At 43.1% G+C, this 20,727-nt stretch overlaps 1 long non-coding RNA gene across 1 annotated transcript in view; it reads left to right on the forward strand.

Moving 5' to 3' along the window:
* Positions 1-1,687: 1,687 nt before the first annotated feature.
* Positions 1,688-20,727, forward strand: part of LOC139162442 (uncharacterized) — a 24,167-nt gene continuing 5,127 nt past the window's right edge. Inside the window, exons 1-2 of the long non-coding RNA XR_011558331.1 lie at positions 1,688-1,822; positions 13,700-13,848. This is a non-coding gene — a long non-coding RNA (uncharacterized lncRNA). The remainder of the gene's footprint in view (positions 1,823-13,699; positions 13,849-20,727) is intronic.

Consider the following 20,727-nt stretch of genomic DNA (forward strand, 5'->3'; position numbering starts at 1 on the left):
ATGCATGCACGAGGTGAGGGAGCAGCACAGGGGGGTGGTAGCTGTGTGTGCATGCATGGGGAGAAGGCATTGCATTATGGGTGTGGGCATGTGCACACTATCACGTGCATGCACATGCCCTTTTGACAACCAAGCAAAAAAAAAAAGATTTGCCATTATTGAGGTAGATGCTTTGTCCAATCTGTTTTTAAAGCTAATTTTTAAAGCTAATTGTTCTCAACTGAAGTTGTCTAGATCTACAAGACTACAAGTTCCCAGCGACCAGTTAGGTCCCACAGAGTTGGCTTTCTCTGGGTCCCGTCGACTAAACAATGTCGTTTGGCGGGACCCAGGTGAAGAGCCTTCTCTGTGGTGGCCCCGGCCCTATGGAACCAACTGCCCCCCAGAGGTTAAAATTACCCCCACCCTCCTCACCTTTCGTAAGCTCCTTAAAACCCACCTCTGCCATCAGGCATTGGGGAACTGAGATATTCTTTCCCCCTAGGTGTCTACAATTTTAGGCATGGTATGTTTGTATGTATGTATGTTTGGTTTTATAAATAAGGGTTTTTTAGTTGTTTTAGTGTTGGATTGTTTCATGCTGTTTTTATTATTGTTGTTAGCCACCCCGAGTCTACGGAGAGGGGCGGCATACAAATCCAATAAACAAACAAACAAACAAATAAATAAATAATTTCGGGGAATATTATCCAAAACTGAAAGCATAGGGAGCATTGGTGTGGCATACTTGGTGTTAACCTGGGGAAGGCTGCCTTACTCAAATCCATCTCACTCCCAGCAGTGAAAGGAAAGGGTGACTACTCCTTCCTAAAATGGCCATATGGTTTGTACTGCAAATAATATGCCTGCAGGAGTTACCATCATCCTTACAAAGCTATCACTGGCTGCGGATAATGGGTATTATTGGACAGCACCAGGGTTGAGAAGTCATGCTGTAGCTCGACAGAGCTACAATTTCCTTTGGTTGGAGCAAATCGTTGCAGTATTTTTGTAGGATTGATTTTCACAATTCCCACTCTCTTTTTTCTTTTTCTGCTTTGATTGTTTAATGAGGTTTCTCTATATTTAGTGTTGCTTGCCTGCCAACAGCCATGTCAGATGAGAAGCTGATGAGAGCTGTATTCCAACACTTTTAAAAAGAACTAGATTGAGAAAGGCTCTGCTGCAGAGTAAAGTGGAGCCCTGTTTGCAACCAGAAGCCCAGGTGTGCTCCAGACAAACAATAGGTTATGTCTGTAATTATAGATCGGTGCAGTTCCCAATGGAATCTCCCTGTGGATGCACTGCGGGTAGCTTTTGGCACTGAACGCAATGGTAATCAGTCAAGAAAGAAGTCAACATAAGGTCATTCCATTACACCTTCCTCCATCTTAAAAGGCAACCATATACTCAGGCCTCAATAGAAATGAGGTCATGTTGTCCTATTGATTGATTTAAGGCGGCTGAAAGCAAAACAAATATGTATATAAATTGAACAACCAGAATTATTATTTTTTCATTATCACCATCTGGAATAGCCGTAAAAATGACTAAGTAGATGTTATGTTTAATGGATATGTGAATAATTTAATGGAATAATTTTTTCATGTGTGTATGTATAATTGTTTGTTTTAAGTGTTTATAAGTTTTGTTTTTAAAAAATATATTTTAATAAAAAATATTTTTTTTTAAAAAAAGAAATGAAACCATGTTGATCTTGCTTCAAATACAACAAACTAACAGGATCACACCACCACAACAAAACACCTTGAATCTATACTGCTCTGTGGACTTTATGCCAGATAAGTGCTGCAATGACAGAGTTATTGTTTAAAAAAGGAAGGTAAGTAATAATAATAATAATAATAATAATAATAATAATAATAATAATAATAATAATAATAATTTATTAGATTTGTATGCCACCCCTCTCTGCAGACTCAGGGTGGCTCACAACAATAATAATAATAATATGACAATGTAACAAATCTAATATTTTTTTAAAAGCATCTAAAAAACCCGTCATTTAAAACCATACAACACAAGCATACCATACATAAAACTATATAAGCCTGGGGAAAATGTCTCAATTCCCCCATGCCTGGCGATACAGGTGGGTCTTAAGCAATTTGCGAAAGACAAGGAGGGTGGGGGCAGTTCTGATCTCTGGGGGGAGTTGATTCCAGAGGGCCAGGGCTGCCACAGAGAAGACTCTTCCCCTGGGGCCCGCCAAACAACATTGTTTAGTTGACAGGACCCGGAGAAGGCCACTCTGTGGGACCTTACTGGCCGCTGGGATTCGTGCGGCAACAGATTACATTAGATTAGATTTGGATTTATATGCCGCCCCTCTCCGCAAACAGACAGTTCCAGAGGTATTCTGGTCCGATGCCATGAATACCAGGGCTTTATAGGTCATTACCAACACTTTGAATTGTGATCAGAAACTGATCGGCAGCCAATGCAAGCCACGGAGTGTTGGAGAGACGTGGGCGAATCTAGGTACCCCATGATAGCTCTCATGGCCTCATTCTGCACGATCTGAAGTTTCCAAACACTTTTCAAAGGTAGCCCCATGTAGAGAGCGTTGCAGTAGTCAAACCTCGAGGTGATAAGGGCATGAGCGACTATGAGCAATGACTCCCTGTCCAATTAGGGCCACAAGTGGTGCACCAGGCGAACCTGGGCAAACGCCCTCCTCGCCACAGCCGAAAGATGATGTTCCAATGTTAGTTGTGATCGAGGAGGACGCCCAAGTTGCAGAACCTCTCCGAGGGGGGCAATAATTCCCCTCCCCCTAGGCTAATGGACGGACAGATGGAATTGTTCTTGGGAGGCAAAACCCACAGCCACTCTGTCTTGTCAGGGTTGAGTTTGAGCTTGTTGAGTGGCTACAATAATCTCTGGTGGGGGATTTTTGTTTGGTGGAAAAATATTATTAAAGCTCTTCTTGTTTATTTTGCTCATTGCATGTGCTTGATTTTTTTTTCTTCACCACAGTCCATGGACATACCTATGCAAGGTAAAAGGAGGTTCCAAAGAGTCTTTTCCTTTCCTTTTTTTTTTTTACAACACCAGGGCATCCAGAGCCACCAAAACATGTAAAAGAAAAAAAGGGCAGTTGCATAGTTATGATTACTGTCTTAATTTTTCTGACTCTCCTGAGAATTCCATAAAGCATTTTAAATTGTGTTTCCAGCAGATGACACAGAGAAAGGGGAAATATAACATCAGAAAATAGGCAATGAAAAAGGCAGACATACCGGTAGTCATGCATTCACCGTGAGGATAGCACAATTTAGTTGCTATTGTAGGAAGTTAGCACCCATCTCCCTCTTAGAAATATTAAAAGAAATCCAGAAATATTAAAAAGGCAGAATATTGTGGTACCTCTACTTACGAACTTAATTCGTTCCATGACCAGGTACTTAAGTAGAAAAGTTTGTAAGAAGAAGCAATTTTTCCCATAGGAATCAATGTAAAAGCAAATAATGCATGCAATTGTTGAAACCACAGGGAGGGTGGAGGCTCTGTTTCCTCCCAGGAGATTCCTAGAAAGGCCCCACAGAGGCTTCTGCCCACCTTTTCCGGACCTGTTTCCTCCCAGGAGATTCCTAGAGAGGCCCCATAGAGGCTTCTCCCCGGCTTTTCCGGACCTGTTTCCTCCCAGGAGATTCCTAGAGAGGCCCCATAGAGGCTTCTCCTTGCCTTTTCCGGTTACAGTTTCGGAGGCTCAGGTTTGTAAGTGGAAAATGGTTCTTGAGAAGAAGCAAAAAAATCTTGAACATCCGGTTCTTATCTAGAAAGGTTCATAAGTAGAGGCATTCTTAGGTAGTGGTACTACTGTGTTATATTTCCTTCAGTGGTGGGTTACTCCCGATTCAGACCGGTTCTTAGAAATGGTAGCACCTACAAAAATCAGCTGGCTGGCACACACATGCATATTGGAGCTCAGCTAGGGCAATGGCTCGCATGCCAGCAGATATGGCTCTGCGTGCCACCTCTGGCACCCATGCCATAAGTTTGCCATCAGTGAACTATCTTAACAAAGAGTCAACAAAATTTGGGGCTCAAAAATACAGCCTACAGAGTTGCCCCTGCATGGCCCCATGGGAGTCTGATGATCAATTAGAATACAAGCTCAAATTCATCTTTTTCCTTTTCTGCCAGGACCTCAAGCCATGTGATCCTGTCCACCATTAAACCATCTTTCCAAACAGTCTCCATATTTCCAGTGTCTTTTTCCCAATTTGGAACTGAACCCCAAAATGATATTTTTTCCAACACTATAAAACCAAAATAAACTAAAAAATTTGAATAGTCAAATGTATGCCTTAATTTGGCGGATAGAAAAAGCGGTGAGAGGTGCTTTAAGCTACAACTAGGGAAGTGATTGGGTTGGGAGGTTCAAAATCAATGTTTTTAATAATTGAAACACAAACATAATAAACCAAGTTGTTTGATGACCTGACCAGAAAACAGAATTCTGTTTAATGCACTATACCTGCACTCCAATAATACAAGTTTTTTTCTTTTCTGAGTCATTCTGGTATTATTTTATGCATGAACTCCGGGAGGAAAATTATAATAGTGGAGAGTGCAGACAAAAGATCGTTTAAATAATTTAATCATTGGTCATTGTATCAACAAAAGCATGGTCAGCTGAGAGACCAGCATTCATAAATATATTATAAAAATGAGTTTTAATTTTAAGTAATGGTTTTCTAGGCTGTATTTCATATTTCAAATACTATGCAGTACAGTGATACCTCATCTTACAAACCCCTTGTCATACAAACTTTTCGAGATACAAACCCGGGCTTTAAGATTTTTTTGCCTCTTCTTACAAATTATTTTCACCTTACAAACCCAAGCCGCCGCCACTGGGATGCCCCGCCTCAGAACTTCTGTTGCCAGCGAAGCACCCATTTTTGCGCTGCTGGGATTCCCCTGAGGCTCCCCTCCATGGAAAACACCACCTCCTGACTTCCGTGTTTTTGCGATGCTGCAGGGGAATCCCAGCAGTGGAAAAATAGGCGGTTCACTGGCAACAGAAGTCCAGAGGTGGGATTTCCAGCGACGAGAACTTCAGCGAAATCACAGCATCACAAAAACATGGAAGTCCGGAGGTGGGGTTTCGAGGACTTCCGTGTTTTTGCGATGCTACAATTTTTTAAAGAAACCTCTTTAACTGTCCTTATTCTGTCAACAGGAGAGATATTTTGAGTTCGTAGGTTAACTTTTTTTATTCATATGAAAACTGTTAAAATAATTAGGCCATAAAATGCTTTTATATGTGAATATTTGATGAGTCATGGATCATTGTGTCTTATGACTTCAGACAATTTCTTTAAAAACAAAGTTAAGCATGGTTTTGATGAATCTGTTAAGCGTCAGTTTAAACTATCATGCCAAAGCTTTCTTTTGCATGTGCAAATTGGCTATTGTGTTACAATGAAAAAAACCTGACATTAGGCTGTCCTCTCATCTTCACTAAGTCTTTACTGTGTTCTCATCATATCAAACTTCAGTGAAGAAATACAGAGGCCATCTTATGTTTCTTACCCATCAAACACGAAACCTTAAATATGTTTATTGTATTATCATTTTCACCTGAAACTTGCTTCTTTCTTCCCTCAAACCTTCTGAAGAGTTGTAAAGGGTTCAAAGATAGACAAAGACCATGTAGGAGTGAGTGAAAGAAGAAAAAGAAGAAAACTTCATTTTCCAGCCAGCTCTCTTATAATGAACTGTTATCTCTATCCTACTTTGGCTGAGCACATGCATAGTTTTACATGATGAAGTAACTTGTAAACACGTCGATATATCATTGAAAACATTACAGGTGCAAGGACAGAACTTTAGAAAGTTTACAGTAGAGTCTTGGCAGCAGGTAAAGAATGTGTTTTGATGGTACCAGCTGGCATGTCCTGGAACATCTTGCCCCAGGCTTGAATTTTCCAGGCCTACCCAAACCTTCTTGACTGCAAGTCCTGAGTAAAAAGTCCATGCTAACTTATGCTAACAGCATGATGTGAACTGAACATCCAACTGTGGCTTTTTGTCATATCTGGGCTTGCCCAACCATATGACCTTTGAACTACACAAAGAATGCTACAACCTTCATCAGTATTTTCTATTCCACTTATCTTTGTCTCCTTTCCTTTATTCCTCTTTCAGTTTTCATCACCCAGTAGGTGTTTGGAATCTTATCCTGTGGAGCTCTAGGTCATTTCATTTTAAATGTATCTAGGGTGGAGGTGAATACTGGTTAATGGGCAGGGCATAAGGAACCAGGACCAGTCTGGCAACAATTCTTTTTCATGTTCTACAGATTATTATTTATATATGTTCTTTTACATTAAGCATTTTTTTAAAAAACAATTTTTCCAGTATTGCTTTTGGGTTTAAACTAGTCCAGTTTTCTCAAAGCATGCAGTCTGTAAATTCTTAATAATTTGTTTCATTAAGGCACCCTTTTAAAAAAAATAAAAATTTCTACCTTACCGATAACAATACAATAATTGGTTATTGTTGGACATTATTTGGATAATCATACCAAATGTGGACACCCACCAAACCTGAGAGACTACCCATGTTTAAGCAGAAACTAATTTGCAAATGAGAACAATGATCGTTTACTAAATGATTGATAATTGGCTTAGAGTGTCCTGTTAAAACCATCCAATGTTTGCAAACATGGCTAGGGAGAGGAATCATGACATTAAGAGTGGGAAAATACTGCATTTTAAATCAACACCTTTGTGTCAAAGGAGGACCTAGAATGGTTGTTGTGGTTGTTGTTGTTGTTGTTGTTGTTATTATTATTATTATTATTATTATTACTATTATTATTATTATTATAATATTTGTATGCCGCCCCTCTCCGAAGACTCGGAGAGGCTCACAACAACAAAACACAGTACAAACACGGGGCATCACAAGAAATATGAGCCTGCAATCAAAAATTAAAATACTCATTCTAATGAAAATATTATAGAACATTGCTATCTGAAGATAGCATTCCAGATATCAGAAGAAAACAATTCCCTTCCAAACAAGAAGTAAAATTATAGTATACATTTGGATTAATTGGAGATTGCTGCTTAGGGCAATGGTGCAATTGAATAATATAAGAAGCAGGAAATGGGCTAATTAACGTCTAGAGAAGCGATGGAGGAAGAGTAGGTCTGAATCCGATCGAACACTTGTAAGAGCTTTTATTAAGACTTACAAAGTGGCGCTCAAGGCGGCAAGATGCGCGTACCATGCCGCCTTGATTGCAGCAGCGGAATCCCGCCCGGCCGCTCTGTTTAGGGTGACCCGCTCCCTTCTCAACCAGGGGGGAGTTGGGGAGCCCTTGCAGAGTAGCGCCGAGGACTTTAATACGTTTTTCGCTGATAAAGACGCTCAGATCCGGGCCGACCTCGACTCCAATTATAAAACAGAGTCGACTGACAACGAGTCAGTCGAGGTGACTGGGGCACGTACTTGTCCACCTGTCTGGGAAGAGTTTGATCTGGTGACACCTGATAAAGTGGACAAGGCCATTGGAGCTGTGAGTTCTGCCACCTGTTCACTGGATCCGTGTCCCTCCTGGTTGGTTTCGGCCAGCAGGGAGGTGACACGGAGCTGGGCCCAGGAGATTACCAATGCTTCCTTGGGGAGGGGAGTTTTTCCAACACTCTATAAAGAAGCGCTCATGTGCCCCCTCCTCAAGAGGACCTCCCTGGACCCAGCCGTACTTAATAACTATCGTCCAGTCTCCAACCTTCCCTTTATGGGGAAGGTTGTTGAGAAGGTGGTGGCACTCCAGCTCCAGCGGTCCTTGGAAGAGGCCGATTATCTAGGTCCCCAGCAGTCGGGTTTCAGGCCCGGTTACAGCACGGAAACCGCTTTGGTCGCGTTGATGGATGATCTCTGGCAGGCCCGGGACAGGGGTTTATCCTCTGTCCTGGTGCTCCTTGACCTCTCAGCGGCTTTCGATACCATCGACCATGCACCGGCTGGAGGGGTTGGGGGTGGGAGGCACTGTCCTCCAGTGGTTCTCCTCCTACCTTTCTGGCCGGTCGCAGTCGGTGTTAGTGGGGGTCAGAGGTCGGCTCCTAGGTCTCTCCCTTGTGGGGTGCCTCAGGGGTCGGTCCTCTCCCCCCTGCTATTTAACATCTACATGAAACCGCTGGGCGAGATCATCCAAGGACATGGGGTGAGGTATCATCAATATGCTGATGATACCCAGCTCTATATCTCCACCCCATGCCCAGTCAACGAAGCGGTGGAAGTGATGTGCCGGTGCCTGGAGGCTGTTGGGGCCTGAATGGGTGTCAACAGACTCAAACTCAACCCGGATAAGACGGAGTGGCTGTGGGTTTTGCCTCCCAAGGACAATCCCACCTGTCCATCCATTACCCTGCGGGGGGGGAATTATTGACCCCCTCAGAGAGGGTCCGCAACTTGGGTGTCCTCCTCGATCCACAGCTCACATTAGAAAACCATCTCTCAGCTGTGGCGAGGGGGGCGTTTGCCCAGGTTCTCCTGGTGCACCAGTTGCGGCCCTATCTGGACCGGGACTCATTGCTCACAGTCACTCATGCCCTCATCACCTCGAGGTTCGACTACTGTAATGCTCTCTACATGGGGCTACCTTTGAAAAGTGTTCGGAAACTTCAGATCGTGCAGAATGCAGCTGCGAGAGCAGTCATGGGCTTACCTAGGTATGCCCATATTTCACCATCACTCCACAGTCTGCATTGGCTGCCGATCAGTTTCCGGTCACAATTCAAAGTGTTGGTTATGACCTTTAAAGCCCTTCATGGCATTGGACCAGAATATCTCCGAGACCGCCTCCTGCCGCACGAATCCCAGCGACCGATTAGGTCCCACAGAGTGGGCCTTCTCCGGGTCCCGTCAACTAAACAATGTCGGTTGGCGGGCCCCAGGGGAAAAGCCTTCTCTGTGGCGGCCCCGGCCCTCTGGAACCAGCTCCCCCCCGGAGATTAGAACTGCCCCTACTCTTCCTGCCTTCCGTAAACTCCTTAAAACCCACTTTTACCGTCAGGCATGGGGGAACTGAAACATCTCCCCCTGGGCATGTTTAATTTATACACGGTATGCTTGTGTGCGTGTCTGTTAGTATATGGGGTTTTTTAAATCTTCAAATATTTTAAATTTAGTCGGATTGTTTATGATTTGTTCCACTTGTTGTGAGCCACCCCGAGTGGCATACAAATCCAAATAATAAATAAATAAATAAATAAAATAAATAATTCAGCCCTTCACTAAGTTCTGTTTCATCTGCAATGACACCCTAGGTCTGGGGTCCCCAATCCACCTCCTCTGGTCCATAGATTGACACTGCAGCATTCCATAACCCAGGCCATGCAAATAAGCCAAGTCTCATCCATGGGGAGCAGGCAGAACACAAAACTACCGTATAAGATACTCTGAATGTAACTTTTTTCAAAGATTTTATTTCCATCCCTAAGTAGGTGCTATCTTCCCAGCTCTTACCTTGCAGGTTCTTTCATTGTTTCTCACTGTGAAGAATGTTTTCCAAGCCCTAAGTCTTTGCAGGTTTTTTTTTTATTGCTCTGCTTGCTCAGAATATTTCTTTCCAGGTGATAACGATGTTCCTAGCTCTTACTGGCTTGCAAGCCCTTTCATTGTTACTCTCTCAGAATAAGTTTTTTTAAAAATCCCTAACCAGGGGATCAAATAATGTGCTGAAACTGACCAGACTAAGGATGCTAGCCAGATGAATATCTGGTAAGCAGATTCTTTTCCCAATTTTCCTCTCAAAAACTAAGGTGCGTCTTATACTCTGGTGAGTCTTATACTCCAAAATAATAATAATAATAATAATAATAATAATAATAATAATAATTATTATTATTATTATTATTATTATTATTATTATTATTATTTATTGGATTTGTATGCCACCCCTCTCCGTAGACTCGGGGCGGCTAACAACAGTGGTAAAAACAACATGCGACAATCCAATACTAAAACAGCTAAAAACCCTTATTTTAAAAACCAATCATACATACAAACATACCATATATAAATTGTAGAAGCCTAGGGGGAAAGAATATCTCAGTTCCCCCATGCCTGACGACAGAGGTGGGTTTTAAGGAGCTTGTGAAAGGCAAGAAGGGTGGGGGCTATTCTAATCTCTGGGGGGAGTTGGTTCCAGAGGGCCGGGGCCGCCACAGAGAAGGCTCTTCCCCTGGGTCCCGCCAAAGAACATTGTTTAGTTGACGGGACCCGGAGAAGGCCCACTCTGTGGGACCTAACTGGTCGCTGGGATTCGTGCGGCAGAAGGCGGTCCTGGAGATAATCTGGTCCAATGCCATGAAGGGCTTTAAAGGTCATAACCAACACTTTGAATTGTGACCGGAAACTGATCGGCAACCAATGCAGACTGCAGAGTGTTGGTGTAACATGGGCATATTTAGGGAAGCCCATGATTGCTCTCGCAGCTGAATTCTGCACTATCTCAAGTTTCCGAACACTTTTCAAAGGTAGCACCATGTAGAGAGCATTACAGTAGTCGAGCCTCAAGGTGATGAGGGCATGAGTGACTGCGAGCAGTGACTCCCGATCCAGATAGGGCCGCAACTGGTGCACCAGGAGAACCTGGGCAAACGCCCCCCTCACCACAGCTGAAAGATGTTTCTCTAATGTGAGCTGTGGACCGAGGAGGACGCCCAAGTTGTGGACCCTCTCTGAGGGGGTTAGTAATTACCCCTCCAGGGTACTGGATGGACAGATGGAATTGTCCTTGGGAGGCAAAACCCACAGCCACTCCGTCTTATCAGGGTTGAGATTGAGTCTGTTGACACCCATCCAGACCCCAACAGCCTCCAGACACCGGCACATCACTTCCACTGCTTCACTGACTGGACAAGGGGTGGAGATGTAAAGCTGGGTATCATCTGCATATTGATGATACCTCACCCCATGCCCTTGGATGATCTCACCCAGCGGTTTCATGTAGATATTAAATAGCAGGGGGGAGAGGACCGACCCCTGAGGCACCCCACAAGGGAGAAGCCTAGAGGTCAACCTCTGACCCCCCACTAACACCGACTGCGACCGACCGGAGAGGTAGGAGGAGAACCACTGAAGAACAGTGCCTCCCACTCCCAACCCCTCCAGCCGGCGCAGAAGGATACCATGGTCGATGGTATTGAAAGCCGCTGAGATGTCAAGAAGCAGCAGGACAGAGGAAAAAACCCTGTCCTGGGCCTGCCAGAGATCATCCATCAGAGCGACCAAAGCAGTTTCCGTGCTGTAGCTGGGCCTGAATCCTGACTGCTGAGGACATAGATAATCGGCTTCTTCCAAGGACCGCTGGAGCAGTATATTCTCTCCGATCTGCAGAAAAACCTGTTGGAAGAAATTTCCCTGGTTCATTCCCAGCTGGAAAGCAGTCACCGATGTTGACAAGAAATAGACATGGAAGCAGCTGCCAGGAAAGGAATCCTTTAATTCAGGAAGGCAAGAAAAGCAGTGCACAGGTTCTGGCTTGCAAGCAAACTTGGAAGTGTGACTGAGCCTTTTATTCTTAATTCCCCTTTGAAGCTCCTGCAGCTTGATGGGTTTTGATGTGTTTCTGATTGCCCTGGGTTTGGTTTTCCTGGGTAAATCTTGCTCCCAGGTCTTTTGTTTTTCCTGTTTTAGGAGTTAAGCCTGTCAGGGAAGCAGGAAAAAGGGAGTTTTTGTTTACCTTGGAGAGTTTATTTTTAGCCTGATTCACCTTACTGGCTCTACTTAAGTGTTCCTTTCAGCTGGTGGTTTTGCCTGGGGTTTTATTAAAGGGAGAAAGGGTGGCTTGAGTTTGCTGGCACTGTTTTCTGAGGTTTCTGGTGCTGTAAAGTTTTTTGGCACTGTCCTTTTGGGGAATAGCCCATTGTAGCCTGTTTGGGGCTACAAATCTCTCTCCATGGAACTTGTCCCTGGTACCCAAAAGATTGGAAACCACTGCCCTATCTGATAACACCTTCCCACCAGCTTTCATTTTGATGATTACCATGTTTTTTGGAGTATAAGATGCACCTAGGTATAAGACATACCTTAGTTTTGGGGGAGGAAAATAGTGGGGGGACTACCTACAGGTATTCATCTGGCTAGTATCCTTAATCTGTTTAGCTTCAGCACATTATTTTATCCCCTGGTTAGGCCTGAAAAATCATTTTTAGAGGGAGTGGGAATGAAAGCAAACCTGCAAAGTCTTAGGGGTGGGGGGAAAAAACCTTCTTTGAAGCGAATAGGAAGTCAGGAAGATTGCTACAACCTAGTTAAGGCTGGAAAAAAAGGCTACATTCAAAGTATAAGAGGTGCCCAAATTTCCAGCCTCTTTTAGGAAAGAAAAAGGTGCATCTTATACTCTGAAAAATATGGTAGATAAAGGTGTAAGACTTAAGAGAAACAGAAATGCTATACTTATAATGTAGGTGTAACAGCTGGATAGCCAATCCATTTTTCAACTGATACATGGTCTTGTGAAGAAACCAAAGGGAGACTGCCTGAAAGGCAAGGAAAAATGCTATAATTCGATGAAAGGACAGGGCCGAATCAGCAAAATCGTTATTACAATCCATCTCCCAAGCAAGTAAAATATGGACATTTTATTTTCTCCAAGATCAGTGCTTAAAAGATTATCAGTTCCCTGATTCTCACTAGTGCTAAAGCCCACTGCAACAATATCACCAAAAAAAGCTTCTAGTGTTGTTAACCTGATCCTACGCAGCTTCTGCTCAGGCAATCTCACATTACTCACAAGAGCCTACAAAACTTTTGCCAGACCCATCCTAGACTACTGCTCATCTGTCTGGAACCCATACCACATCTCAGACATCAACACCGTTGAAAATGTCCACAGATATTTCACCAGAAGAATCCTTCACTCCTCCACTCGAAACAGAATATCCTACGAAAATAGACTAACAATCCTGGGCCTAGAAAGCCTAGAACTATGGCGCCTAAAACACGATTTGAGTATTGCCCCAAAGATCATATGCTGCAACGTCCTACCGGTCAATGACTACTTCAGCTTCAACCGCAACAACACAAGAGCACGCAACAGATTCAAACTTAATATGAACCGCTCCAAACTTGACTGTAAAAAAGATGATTTCAACAATCGAGTTATCGAAGCGTGGAACTCATTGCCTGACTCAATTGTGTCAACCCCTAACCCCCAACATTTCTCCCTTAGACTCTCCACGATTGACCTCTCCAGGTTCCTAAGAGGCCAGTAAGGGGCGTACATAAGTGCACTGGTGTGCCTTTCGTCCCCTGTCCAATTGTCTTTCCTTTCTCTCACTTATCATATATATTTTCTTTCTTTCATATATCCTCTCCTCTAAGTTCACTTTACCCTCATATAAATTACTACATGTCTATTTTTCTTCCTATGTATTTGTGTATTGGACAAATGAATAAATAAATAAATAGTTCTGGTTGCTTTCTGCTCTTGGTTCTTTGGCATGGCAGATTGGAACACAGGGTGGCTAAGATTGGATTTTCTGGGGCAACTTTCAATCTGAGTTTTATCATGAATGGCAGAGAAAGTGCTGCATCTCCTTGATACTAAACACAAGTCATAAGGCAATGATTTGTGACAGTCTATGTCACTCAGCATTAAATTACTGTCCCATTAGCATCTTGTTGACATTTTACAGTCTCCAACTCTTCTCTTTTCTTACTTCCTGAGATGCGGCATTGCAGCATGTTTGGTTAATGGGCAATAAAAGAAAGTCAAAGAAGATCAACATAAGAACAGCAACTATAAACCTAGTTTGTTTCTCTAATAAAGCAGCAATCAAGATTAACAATCAAATTTGAAGATAACAAATCACTAATGTAAGTACAACAGTACCATATTCTCTATCTAATAGATCCTGTGAATACAGCTGTTTTCTGTTATGGAAGGTATGGTAGCAATAGCTCTTTTAACATTTCTGTCAATCAAAGTTGCATGCCAGCACCAGGCAAAGGCAAGTAACAAGAAGGTAAAAAGTTCAGGATATTCTGGGGCATCCAAATTAAATGAAGGCCCAATATCAACAGAGTAGTTGACTGTACTCCAAAATATGTTTTTAATAGGATCTCTCATCAAAAACAACTGGCCTTTTTAAAGGTGGGATTAAAATATTTAGTGAAATTCATAATGATATTACTATTCCATACTACAGGGGAAGTTGGTGATCTTTACTATCGTTTAATAATTTTTGAATATCACCTTTGTCAGATGTTTAAAAGAAAATAACCTATTTTTATCAAAAACTTTAGCCTAGCCTGTGGGTTACAGATAATGATACTAATAAGTACTGGAAAATGTAGTAATTTTCATCTTTTATCAAACCTACTAATGTGGAGTGAGAGAAAAGACATAAACTACTCAATATTTGTAGATAATTGAAGGATCCAGTTGCTGGAAATTGGCAAATACCACCTATTTCTTTGCTAGCCAATGAAGTTCATCCAGGATAAAAGCTCCAGTTTACCCACAGCAAAACTAATAAAAGGCAAGGATTTAAAAGGCCATATGTACCATATTTTCCAGAATGTCTTACAAACTTAATTGGTTCCAGGATGAGGTTCTTAAGGTGAAAGGTTTGTAGGATAAAACAATGTTTCCCATAGGAATCAATAGAAAAGCGATTAATGTGTGCAAGCCCAAAATTCACCCCTTTTGCCAGCTGAAGTACCCGTTTTTGCGCTGCTGGGATTTCCCTGAGGCTCCCCTCCATGGGAAACCCCATCTCCGGACATCTGTGTTTTTGCGATGCTACAATTTCACTGAGGCTCCCCTCGCTGGGAAACCCCCACCTCCGAACTTCCGTTGCCTGTGAAGCGCTCGATTTTGCGATGCTGGGATTTCCCTGCAGCATCACAAAAACACAGAAGTCCGGAGGTGGGGTTTCCCATGGAGGGGAGCCTCAGGGGAAATCCCAGCAGCACAAAAACGGGCACTTCACTGGCAACGGAAGTCCGGAGGCAGTGGGTTTGTAAGGTGAAAATAGTTTGTAAGAAGAGGCAAAAAAATCTTAAACCCCAGGTTTTTATCTCAAAAAGTTTGTGTGATGAGGCGTTTGTAAGACGAGGTATCACTGTACACTGGAGTATAAGACACACCTAAATTTTAAAGATAGAAAACAAGGAAAAAAGTATTCTGAACCAAATGTTCTTCTATATTTTTTTTCTATGTTTCTAAATGGTGCAGGAATACATTATTTAATAAAATTTAATAAAAATATTTTATTTAATAAAATAAAATATTATTTTTGGGTTCAGTTCCAAGTGGAGAAAAAGACACTGGATTCATGGAAGTTGCTTGAAATAAGGTTTAATGGAGGACAGGAGCATATCACATGAGATCCTGAACAGAAAAGGTGGATCACATGCTTCCAGATGTTGAAGGAAAAAAATAGGGCTGCTGGGAGACCCTGAGTTTTTTATAACCCCTGTTTCCCCCTACCTGATAGTTTCCCCTTCCTGTGTAGTTAATGCACTCCGATTGGTGGTCAGACCCACCCCTGGGGGTGGGGGGTCTTATCTAATCTTTTAGGCTGTCTGCAAAGCTTGTTTGAGTGCTGGTAATTTTCCAGGTGCCATGTGTGAGAGGGCTAATCCTATCATGTCCTAAGGGTGAATCCCATCCCCCTGGAGCTAAAGATATGGGCAGAGAACTGCAGGAAGCTGCTTTACCTTTGGAATATATTTCTCTTTTCCCCATCCAGCAAAAACATAATCTTCCTTTTCAATATTTCCTAGGATATTTCATTTTTCTAGGAGGGGGTGGGTGCTAACTTCCTTCGAAAGTTACCCCTGTGTGGCCCTATGGGAGTCTGACAACCAATCAGAAAGAAGCACAAATTCAAAAGCCCAGAGAGGGCACAAAACATTTCTTCCCTTTTCTGCCAGGACCTCAAGCCATGTAATTCTGTGCACCATTAAACCATCTTTCCAAATAGTCTCCATGTTTCCAGTGTCTTTTCCCCATTTGGAACTGAACCCAAAAATGATATTTCTTCCAACACTATAAAACCAAAATGGGCTAAAAAACTATGGGAGTCTGACAAACAATCAGAATAGAAGTTCAAATTCAAACCCATCAGAGGGTGTCTCTTTCTCTCTCTGTCTCTCTCTCTCCCTCCTTCTCCCCCATGTGCTTTTTTTTGTCCAGGATCTCAAAACCATGTGATCCAATCACTCTCAGCAGACCCAAACTCATACCCACCCCACAGACAAAGATACAACCATCAGCCAGAAGCCAAACCACAGTGGTGCCTCCAACTGCTGCACCACCTCCGACACACATACACACAAAATAAACTGACACATGCCATAAACACATAGCCAGACTACAAACTTGAAGCCAAACCAAAACCCTGGATATTACACCACAGACATACAATACAAAACAGCTGAGTAGTCTGCAGGCATCAACTGCCACAACTTCTCAGGATATCATCTCTAATCTGCATACATCAACTAACCTGCATACATCAACTACATCAATTACTCAAGGTGTTACCCTACCAACTAACCAGGATGTTTACCAATAGCTGAGCCAGCACTCCACACCCACCCAGCAGTATTTATAGAGGGACCGCAGCTCAGACCACGCTTTGTTTGCCCGAGCACAAAGCTGAAGACAATAGCCTGAAGATGATGAGTGGGACCTCATTTAAATGTCACCAGGAATCTATCAACCTTACATGGGAAAAGACCAGAATTTGCGTAGACTTACATGTGGTGTGTGTGTGCGATTGTTTTTGTGCATTCGGTTTCCCATTTAATATTGTGACTGTTTTTGCAATGTTTCAGCGAGATCACACTCGCCATCCTCAGGCTAAAGTCTTTGGCTTCATGCTACTGTGAATACAGTTTGTTTGCAACTGCCATTTTTTCATTTCTTTATAAATGGGAGGGGGGCTTAGAATACTGGCTCAACTGCTGCAAGTAGGTTAGATAGCTGTGTTGATTGGTTGGTGGAATCACATTTGCTTATATGATGGACATGGTGGAGTTGTGATTGTGATTTGTTTTTGACTAGGGCCAGCTTCCAAATGTCAGGAAGGAAGGCGGGAGATATTATCATATCATATCATATTTATTCATATTGAGGGGGTGCTTTTCTATTTCTATGGTTTCCATGATTATTCTTTTGTATAGGTTTTCCGTTCAGGAGATTAATTTAGTTTTTTCGAAGTCAATTTCATGTCCTGTTTTTTTAATGTGCTGGAGAAGGAAGTTTTCTTCTTCTTTTATGATTGCATTTTTGTGTTCTGCGATGCGTGCTTTTATTCTATTAGTTTGTCCAATGTATGTGGCTGCACAGATTTTGCATGGTATTTCATACACTTCTTGGTTTTCAAGCTGAATTTTGTCTTTGGAGTTTCTTAAGATGTTGGATATTTTTGGGTTAGTGATGAAGGCTGTCTTGATATTGTCTTTGTGGATAATTTTGTTGATTTTATCTGTGGTGCCTTTGATGTAAGGGAGAAGGGCAATGCCGTTATCCTGTTCTGTGTCTTGGTTTTTGGGGGGTGGCCCTTTTTTGATCAGGTTGGTAATTGCTTTTTTTTCAAATCCATTGGAAATTAATACATTTTTAAGCTTGTGTAATTCAGTTTTCAGGTGGTCTTTGTCAGCTAAATATTTGGTTCTGGGGAGGAGGACTTTGGCTATGGAGATGATCTGTGCAGGATGGTGGTGGGAATTTGCATTTAAGTAGCGGTTGGTATGTGTTTTCTTTTGGTAGATGGTGTGTCATGGTGTTTTTTGTAGATTAGGACTTCCAGAAAGGTAAGTTGGTTGTTGGCTTGTATTTCCATAGTGAATTGTATTTTGGGGTGTAGGCTATTGAGATGTGTGAGGAAGTTGTCCAGTTTTTCTTTTCCATGTGGTCAAATTACAAAAGTGTCATCTACATATCTTATCCAGAGTTTGAGTTTGTATTCAGATTTCTGTAAGGCGTTGGTTTCAAAATGTTCCATGTAAAGGTTTGCAATGGCAGGTGAGAGGGGTGATTCCATAAGAGCTCCTTCTATTTGTTTATATCTTTGTCCATTGTAGATGAAGTATGTATTCGTTAGGCATCGGTTTGTCAGATCTAAATTGTGTTAAGGGGGATTGTATTTGTTTTGGGTAGCTGTTAAGGCTTCTTTAATGAGTATTTGGCTGAAAATAACTAAATTAATCTCCAAAACTGAACACCTATACAAAAGAATAATCATGGCCATACAAATATAAAAACACCGCCTCAATATGAATAAACATGATGATACCTCCCGCCTACTAGACATTTGGAAGCTGGCCATAGTCAAAAAACAAATCACAATCACAACTTCACCATGTCACTCATCTAAGCAAATGTGATTCCACCAACCAATCAACCCAACCATCCAACCTACTTGCAGCAGTTGAGCCAGCATTCTACACACACCCCACCACTATTTATAAGGAAAAATATAAAAAATGGCAGTTGCAAACAAACTGTTTTCACAGCAGCATGAAGTCAAAGACTTCAGCCTGAGGATGGTAAGGGTGATCTCGCTGAAAGATTGCAAAAACAGTCACAATATTACATGGGGGGAAACCCAAACGCACTAAAAAATTACATACATATATCGGTGAAAATCTACAAAAGCAAGTATATATATTTTTATTTATTTACTTACTTACTTACTTACTTACTTACTTACTTACTTACTTACTTACTTACTTACTTATTCATTCATTCATTCATTCATTTATTTATTGGATTTGTATGCCGCCCCTATCTGGAGACTCGGGGCGGCTAACAGCGACAATAAAACAGTGTACAATAGTAATTTGGTATTAGAAATGATTTAAAATCCATTAATATAAAAACCAAACATACATACATCCATACCATGGATAGAATTGTAAAGGCCTAGGAGGAAAGAGGATCTCAATTCCCCCATGCCTGGCGGCAGAGGTAGGTTTTAAGTTGTTTACGAAAGGCAAGGAGGGTGGGGGCTGTTCTAATCTCTGGGGGCGAGTTGGTTCCAGAGGGCCGGGGCCACCACAGAGAAGGCTCTTCCCCTGGGTCCCGCCAGGCGACATTGCTTAGTTGACGGGACCTGGAGAAGATCCACTCTGTGGGACCTAACTGGTCACTGGGATTCGTGCAGCAGAAGGTGGTCCCTGAGATAATCTGGTCCGGTGCCATGAAGGGCTTTATAGGTCATAACCAACACTTTGAATTGTGACCGGAAACTGATGGGCAACCAATGCAGACTGCGGAGTGTTGGTGTAACATGGGCATATTTGGGAAAGCCCATGATTGCTCTCGCAGCTGCATTCTGCACAATCTGAAGTTTCCGAACATTTTTCAAAGGTAGCCCCATGTAGAGAGTGTTACAGTAGTCAAGCCTCGAGGTGATGAGGGCATGAGTGACCGTGAGCAGTGACTCCCGGTCCAAGTAGGGTCGCAACTGGTGCACCAGGTGAACCTGGGCGAACGTCCCTCTTGCCACAGTTGAAAGATGTTTCTCTAATGTGAGCTGTGGATCGAGAAGGACGCCCAAGTTGTGAACCTTCTCTGAGGGGGCCAGTGATTCTCCCCCCAGGGTAATGGACGGACAGATGGAGTTGTCCTTGGGAGGTAAGATCCACAGCCACTCCATCTTGTCTGGGTTGAGTTTGAGCTTGTTGACACTCATCCAGGCCCTAACATCCTCCAGGCACCGGCACATCACTTCCACTGCTTCGTTGGCTGGACATGGGGTGGAGATTTATAACTGGGTAACATCGGCGTATTGATGATACCTCACCCCATGCCCTTGGATGATTTCACCTAGCAGTTTCATGTAGATATTAAATAGCAGGGGGGAGAGGACCGACCCCTGAGGCACCCCACAAGGGAGAGACCTAGAGGTCGACCTCTGACCCCCTACTAACACCGACTGCGACCGACCAGAGAGGTATGAGGAGAACCACTGAAGAACAGTGCCTCCCACTCCCAACCCCTCTAGCCGATGCAGAAGGATACCATGGTCGATGGTATCGAAAGCCGCTGAGAGGTCAAGAAGCACCAGGACAGAGGACAAGCCCCTGTCCTGGGCCCGCCAGAGATCATCCATCAACGCGACCAAAGCAGTTTCCATGCTATAGTCAGGCCTGAATCCAGACTGCTGAGGACCTAGATAATCGGCTTCTTCCAAGGACCGCTGGAGCTGAAGTGCCACCACCTTCTCAACAACCTTCCCCATAAAGGGAAGGTTGGAAACTGGATGGTAATTATTGAGTACGGCTGGGTCCAGGGAAGGCTTCTTGAGGAGGGGGCGCACAAGTGCCTCCTTATAAGGAGCCGGAAAGGACCCACTCCCCAAGGAGGCATTGACAATCTCCCGGACCCAGCTCCGCGTCACCTCTCGACTGGCCGAAACCAACCAAGAGGGACACGGATCCAGTAGACAGGTGGCAAAACACACAGCTCCAATGGCCTTGTCCACTTCCTTAGGTGTCACCAAGTCAAACCTCTCCCAGATAAATGGACAGAGACGTTTAGCCCCAGTCACCTCGACTGACTCGTTGTCAGTTGACTCTGTTTTGCAATTGGAGTCGACGTCCGCTCTAATCTAAGCGATTTTATCAGAGAAAAATGTGTTAAAATCCTTGGCACTACTCTGCAAGGGCTCCCCAACTCCCCCCTAGTTAAGAAGGGAGCGGGTTACCCTAAACAGAGCGGCCGAGCGGGATTCCGCT

This window comes from Erythrolamprus reginae, chromosome 2 (genome assembly GCF_031021105.1).
Source record: "Erythrolamprus reginae isolate rEryReg1 chromosome 2, rEryReg1.hap1, whole genome shotgun sequence".
In the NCBI taxonomy this organism is placed as follows: domain Eukaryota; kingdom Metazoa; phylum Chordata; class Lepidosauria; order Squamata; family Dipsadidae; genus Erythrolamprus; species Erythrolamprus reginae.